The sequence below is a fragment of the Gobius niger genome (assembly GCF_951799975.1).
Source record: "Gobius niger genome assembly, chromosome: 4".
NCBI lineage: Eukaryota > Metazoa > Chordata > Actinopteri > Gobiiformes > Gobiidae > Gobius > Gobius niger.
The window spans coordinates 38,197,046-38,204,900 of NC_136855.1; positions in this window are offsets into that span (position 1 = coordinate 38,197,046).

Consider the following 7,855-nt stretch of genomic DNA (forward strand, 5'->3'; position numbering starts at 1 on the left):
TGGCTATAATGTGATATTCTGATCTGCTGTGCCCTCTGCTGGACACCTGTGGAATTATTTTTTGTTTATTCAAATTGCCCCCGAGTGGCTGGAATGAGTAAACTGGTTATTTAGTTAAAATATCCTAACTCCGCACAGGAATGGGCTACTTTTTTTTTTGACATACTCAGGGATTTGTGCTCTTCAAGTCGGGGGCCGGATTAAATCATCGCGCGGGCCGGATTTGGCCCACGGGCCGTAGTTTGAGGACCCCTGGTTTAGAGTCTCAGCTTTCAAACGAGCCACAACATGTGTCCATAGCTAAAACATAGAATATGCTGTGGTGCTACAAATATCAGGAAAAATGGTCTGGATTGTTGGCACTCAACAGCTAACAGTTAATTTCATTGTGCCAACATTAGGCCTTAAATTAACTTAAAAACTGGATTCCAAATGGCATTCAATCAAAAATGTATTGGAAAATATACATATTGCTCGACTACTTTTACTTCAAAAGTAATTACATTATTTTTCCCGGAAGTTGCCTGTATCCAGTTCAAACTTCCCCTCATTCATCTATAAGGTGGAACATGTGAAAATCTTAAGAGATAAAATACCTGTTATTTGATTATTTGGACTAAAAAGAAAAACGTCTGAGCCCATTAGAGACGGACAGGATCCCGAGATGAGCGCGATATGTTCGTTTGTCTCCAAACTAACAGCTGGGGAACATCCTCCCTCCCTCCCTGGGCAATAAGGCGCTGACTTCCTGTTTGCATATGGGACACGGGGTTATGCTATTTAAACCAAAGGGCAGCCCATTCCCAGCTCCCCCCAGGCTGCCCACTCCTCCCGGGCCGAGCGGGAGAGCCGGACGCCATGGGAAAGTCGCCGCCGCAACGCTCCGAAAAACAGCCGCCAAAGAGTGAAAATGAGAGAGCGCGGAGCCGGAGGAGGAGAGGGCGGATTGTTATGGACGGGGAGTAAACAGGAAGTCGGTGCAAACTGTTACATCAGTCAGAGGCTTAAATAAACTGGACACGGTTTATCTGATTCCACTGGGGCCGAGCTCAGCAGCAGCAAAGTGTAAAGCGCAGATTATTTACGGATCATTTTGGACGGGATTGTTGAAGCAAGGAGAACAAAATAAGGTTGATATTATTGTTTCCCGAAAATACAGCACATTTATTGATCTATGACTAATGATTTTTGATTTGCCGCTAAAGGCAGCTCAGTGAGACGCTCTGAGCCGATGACCCGCTTTGAGACACGATACACAACTCACAGAATGAAGCCGTTTTCGAGACAGTCACGTGACCAGCTGTTACTGAAAGAGGCCGCAGTGTTTCGAACATAGACTGTTTATATAAATGGACGGCTTCTGCTCACTCCTCCCCGTTTACCATAATGGCCGCGCTCGTGGGGGAAGTCATGGAGGATTTACAGACTCCACCTCCCCAGCTCTGACGAAGCACGTTCCTAAAAAGGGCATAAGGGCGGGATCTTCACTGTAGACTCCGCCCTTGCGTGACGTGTAGCTCGCGCTGCTCCAATGCTAACAGTCCGAGCCTCATTAAGGCGAGACACTGCAGGTGAATGGGGAAAAAATAAATGTAGAGATGTCAATTTGAAACTTTTGCTGAACATCACAGATATAAATATGAGAAAAAAATGTATTGCACTTATTCTGTCATTTTATGTTTTCACATAAAAATAAGGCATTTTGAGCATTAAAATGGCCAAAATTGCCTATATTTTGGGCAACGAAATCAAAATAATGAATTGAGCCAGAGTAAAGTTTATGGTTTTATTTTATTGACATATTAGTAACTAAGATTTTTTCAGGGGGATTTTGGATTTTTTGTTTAGTTTTTCAATAAACTAATCATCAGTGAAAAAATCTGTAAAAACTCAAATTCTGCCTGTTTTTTTGGTTTCAAAGTTGAATAAATCAGGCTAGGAATTAGATGTTAAAAAATCCCTCTGAAGAAACCTTCAAAACATTGTTAGGTCTCAGACTGTAAAGTTTGGAGTCTGTGGGAGCTTCTATAAGGGCTCAGGCTCTGCCCGAGTGCGGCTTCTCTCATTCAGAGAAAACCAGCCCTGAAGTTTTGTAGTGAGTGCGCATGCTCGGCCCGTTCTTCCACTTTTCCGCTCCAGCGTCTCGTAGGAGGAAAAACACCATATTTGGGTGAAAGCGTCATCACGGGGCCCCTTAGCAGGACACGTGGATGTAAAATCTGTCAATATTTATGAATGAAAACCCGCGGGAAAGACGGCGTTACTACGCGGCGCAGCAGCTACTTCCGGGTTGCCCCCACCTCGCAGACAAAACATCATAAAATAAACATCATGCGGGTGAGTTTTGTCATTTTTATACTGACATGAAAACTAAGATGTAAAGGGAGGAAAATAGATACAAATCTCCACTTCGACCACTGCGTGAAAAATCAATACTTTCACCTGCCGTGTCTCGCCTTAAGTACGAGATTTCAAAAATTCTTCTTACGAAAACCAGCCTGGTTTCTTTCTTTCTTTAATTGTGACTAACCCAGCGTTTTCTCAGGAGGCGTTAAAGTTGTTTTTAAGGTGTCTAAACTCCAATGCTTTTCAATGGGAGACTAGTGGCGATATGGAGGTACTACAGCAATGGCGGCCCCCAGTGTCGTGGTCATAAAGCAGAGCAGCCAGCGGCCATTGGTTTCGACGCATCTGCTTCAGGAAGAGCGATACAAGCTCCGGAGCGCTAAGTTTTTTGGCCATCACTACTAAAAACCTATTGTGCATGTTTTGGATAGATGGGGGAAACCCACTCAGACACAAGGAGAACTTTCCAAACTCCACATAGAAAGATCATGGACTCAAACACTGGACAGCACATGGCGAAAAGAGGCAGGGAGAGACATCCAGCAAACTGTCAGAGTCTGCACTTTCTACAGAGAGAACATGAACTTAAAGCTACACTGAGGAGTAATAACTGAGCACGTGGAGCTGAAACTCTCCCTCAGACGGAGCTGTGGTGTAAACACAGTCTTACGGTGATGATGTGTGACAGTTTCCACAGCGGGGCCTGTTTCACAGAACCAGCCCTGACACGCTCTGGAGAACCGTCCCGTGTGGACGTCAGGCTGTCACAGACGATCCACGAGGAGTTCACCAAGTAAATATCATGTTCAAATATAGTTTCATCGTCGTTTCATAGTTTTAATCTGGTTTCACTCCTGTGTATGTTTGGTGAGGTCTTCAGAACATCATATAAAGCAAGTAGGGATTTTTTTTTCTCTTGTAATATTTCTTCTGAAGTCTAAAGTTCTGTCTAAAGCAGAATCTCCATGACTTCCTTCTTCACCTGTCGGTCTATGACAGACTGAAGAGCAATGAGGCCTAAGAGCACATTATATTTAGTGTCATGTTTCTGTCACTCATGGTGTCTGACCTGAAGACGGTTAATTCACAGAGTGGACTAATAGATCGCTCAGGGTGTTAAAATGTGTCCAGATGTGCTGCTTCTGCATGGTTGTTAGCCACATGTTGACTGTTCCGGCTAAATCCCATTTAGACCGATGAGGGCAGCAAATCCAGGTAAAGTAAGTGACGTGCTGACTGTGTATTTCAATACAAATCCGAAGAGTCAAATGTACAAAAATACGGCTGCTTTATTTAGTTCAAAATAATGTCAAGTTTCAATAATTCATCATAAAATCCAGCTCATTGCTTCCATAAAAAAGGGCTAAAAACACACACGGTGAAGCGGTCAACAAACTGTGTGCTCTTCTGGATTGCCAACACCTGTGGGACTAAGGTGTGGCTCCCCATTTATAGAGCATCACCACAGCACCTCCTAGTGGTGACACATGGCTCCAACATTGACAACAGCCACGCTTCAATCCGTGCTATGGGTGAAATCTTATGCAAGCACTTCATATAGGGCTGTGGGCAATCAATCGAATTTTATTATAATCGTGATTTTAATAAAGGTCGATCGAGATAATCGTCTTGTGCGTTTTAATCGAGGAGAATATGGACGCCGCAATGGACGCTGTGGATTAGCTGGAATTCTAACAGTGAATTGTAAGTTTAATCGTCTTTTTTACTAATAAATGCACGGTTTACTCATGTCTTTATGTAAATACTAAGTTGTTAGTGCTTCACAGGGCCGGACTGGCCATATGTCCATTCTGGAAGAGCGCAGAAGGGCCACTGGCTCTAGGGCCACCGGGCTCGCCTCAACCAAGCTTTATTCTCCAGTTTGGCTTTAGTCCAAAAGCTTCTGGAAAAAAGCTGTGAAAATAGCAACAAAACTGAGACGAAAACAATGGAAATGTGACAAAGAAGTGACAAAAAATTGATGAAAAAGTGGAAAAAATATGACAGAAATGTGATAAAAATTTGACAAAAAAATGACAAAAAATTGACAAAAAATGACAAAAAAATGACAAAAATGTGATAAAAATTTGCCAAAAAATATCAAAAAATTGACAAAAAAATTGACAAAAATGACAAAAAAATGACAAAAATGTGATAAAAATTTGACCAAAAAAATGACAAAAATGTGACAGAAAATGTGACAAAAAATGTCAAAAAAATGTCAAAAAATGGCCAAAAAAATGACAAAAAATTGACAAAAAATGACAAAAATGTGAGAAAAAATGACAAAAAATGTATTAAAAAATGAAAAAAAATTGCCAAAAAAATTACAAATAAATGACCAAAAATGTGACAAAAAATGACAAAAAATTGCCAAAAAAATTACAAAAATGTGACAAAAAATGACAAAAAATGTATTAAAAAAGTGTCCAAAAAATTACAACATTTTGCTAAAAAAAAAAATTACAAAAAAACAAAAAAAAGCTACAAAAATGAGTTGAATAACCAACAAAAAAATGATGGAAAAAAAATCTGATGACGTGAGGAAAAATATCCTCTTGGTTCAGGCGGGAGTTAAAAGGTTAAAATATGTATTTGTGGAAGTGTCACAATTACGCTAATTTGGGCCAGGCTAGTCAGAGTCCAGGGCTGTATTTCAGTCCCAGTCCGCCCCTGGTGCTTCACTCAGTGACGTCGTGGTTTTTGAGGCTCCGCCCACAAACATGAGCTCGTTGTCGCTCCAGACATTCTTAAAACACTCCAATTTTTTGCGCCGCCTTTGCAGATGTTTGTGAGTTGCTTTGCCAGGTGAAGGGGTGACATGGGGAGTTTGTTTTTGCTGCTGATGAGTTTGCTGCAGTTTGCAGTTTGGCCGCAGCAGCTGTTTACATGCTCGTCCAGGCAAAGACGATGGTTTTCTTTTAAACAAACAAAAAATCAAATCAAAAATCAAGATCGATCAATGTGGGGAAAACATTTTTTTTTTTACTTCATATCTACTTCACTCATGTCAGTTCAAGAATCAGCTACATGTATTTATTTTATTTAAAAAGGAAAATGAAATCCATCAATATGAGAAATAATAACACTGAAACTGCTGTATTGTTTAACACATTTTAACATGAACTGGTTTTATGAAAAGTGCTTTGAGACGACTGGACCCCGGGGCCGGACATGAGCGAGGCTGGCTCTCGTCTCCTGGACAGTAACAGTTGAGCTAAATCCAGCTGCTCCACTCGCGCACAGCACTAAACACGTGAGGATTTATTATAAACTACCTGGGCCTGTGCGGAACACGGTGACGCAGGCCGGGACACTTCGCAAACGGGGAACGAGAGGCACAATCGTAAAGCAGACGGAGCGTACTGCAAGATACAGATCTAGTAATAATTATAACGATAGGCCTGATGGGTTTGCATGTGCTCGAATATCCTGATCATTATCCAGGCAGCCGGATTTTAATGTTGTAAATAAGCCAGTGTCCAGAAAATGGGCCTGATCAAAGCACTAGCTTCACCAGGAGTCCATGTGTTTCACCTTGTAACATCTTGAAGGATGTGAAACTGTGAGACCTGATTGTCTGGAACTTGGAGTTTGCATGTTCTCCCTGTGTCTGCGTAGGGTTCCTCCAGTTTCCTCGACCTCCGAACACATACTGGTCAGGTTGGTCCACAATGGCAGTCGCAGCGGCTCAAGACTAACCCAACACATGATCTATGCAATTTCTTTGTACAATTGTATTATGGCAATAAAGCTAATTTATTCAAAATAGCGGATTTGAGTTTGATTGTTGTTTTCAATAAAATTGTCTCAACTTAAAGGAATAGGCCACCGTTTTTACATACTGAGATATGTTCTTACCTTCAGTCACGTAAACACAGCGCAGACGGCGTTAGCATTTAGCCTCTCCCTCTCTCCTCTATAGCTCCAAAACAGGTCAAGATAGAAGCTACCAAGCTCTTCCACGTTTTCCCTATTTAAATATGGTTACGTGAAGTGTTCCACTACAAAGTATAATTACACAAAATTAAACAATGTGGATTTTCTAAGCGGATAAAAGGGGGAACTATATTGTAAGGCGTAATAATACCAGGAGTAGTTTGGCATCCGCACAGTAAAGTGAAGATTACTGCGCAGATTTCGAACTACTCCTGGTATTATTACGCCTTAAAATATAGTTCCCCCTTTTATCCGCTTAGAAGCTAAATGCTAACGCCGTCTGCGCTGTGTTTACGTGACTGAAGGCACGGGGGAAGATCAGACAGGTCCTAAAGAACTCGTCAAAGCTAAGGTAAGAACATATCTCAGTATGTAAAAACGGTGGCCTATTCCTTTAAATGGTGCTTTTCTACCTTCATCAGGAGCAAAGCGCTTTTCATCGAGGAACCAGTCCCCCTCTCTCTCATTCATACACAAATGTACGCAGACCCTGGAGGCAAGAAAGGTGAAGTACTGGGATTCAAACCCTGACCTTCTGATTATGAGACGAGCCGCTCTACCAACTGCTCCACTGTTGCAATTTTCTAAACTACTATAACGGCTGCTCACTGTCAGAGCTGCAGAACATCCAGAACCAGGAAATACTACCATATTAGTCCAGTGCTCCGGTCTCTGCACTGGCTTCCTGTCACTCAGAGAATAGACTTTAAAACAGCTCTGCTTGTTACAAGTCCTTTTATGGTTTAGCACCAAAGTCCATCTCTGACATGTTACAGCCGTATGAACCATCTCAGGGAGGGGTCTCCTGGTGGTTCCAGAGTCAGGACTAAACACGGTGAGGCTAAAATCTGGAACAGTCTTCATGAGGATGTGAGACAGGCCTCAACTCTGACAATGTTCAAATCCAGGCTGAAAACAGTTCTTTTTACCCATGAATATGACTGAAAGTATTTTAACTGCACTCTTGCTTTTTACTGTAATTAACACATTTTTATGTTGATGTTTTATTAATTTTATCTGATTTCTTGTAATTTTATGCAACTGTGAAGCACTTTCACCACCACGCTCTGAGACGGGGACAAGCCTAGGAGGCAGTGCACCGTTTCAGATGATCAGAGGAGACAGAGGGCAGCTACAGTTTCTCCATCCTCCAAGGTCATGCGGGTGGAGTGGCTGAAGGACAACGAGATCATGGACCCGGCCGAGGACAGGAACTTCTACATCACCGTGGACACAACCTGATCATCAAGCAGGCGCGTCTGTCCCACACGGCCAACTACACCTGTGTGGCCAAGAACATCGTGGCCAAGCGCAAGAGCTCCACCGCCGTGGTCATCGTCTACGGATTTCCCATCAACCAGTGCTCCTCCTGTGACCAAAACAGTCACAATGATCTTTCACCAAAGAAAAAAAAAAGAGTGGTGCCACTGAATGGGTGCTGCTGCTGGATACTCTCTCATCGAATGCAATTTCTCCATCTGTGAGATCAATAAAGTATCATCTTATCTTATCTTGAATTGGCTTGTGTATGAATTGTGCTCTACAAATACATTTGCCGTCCGATGTAATA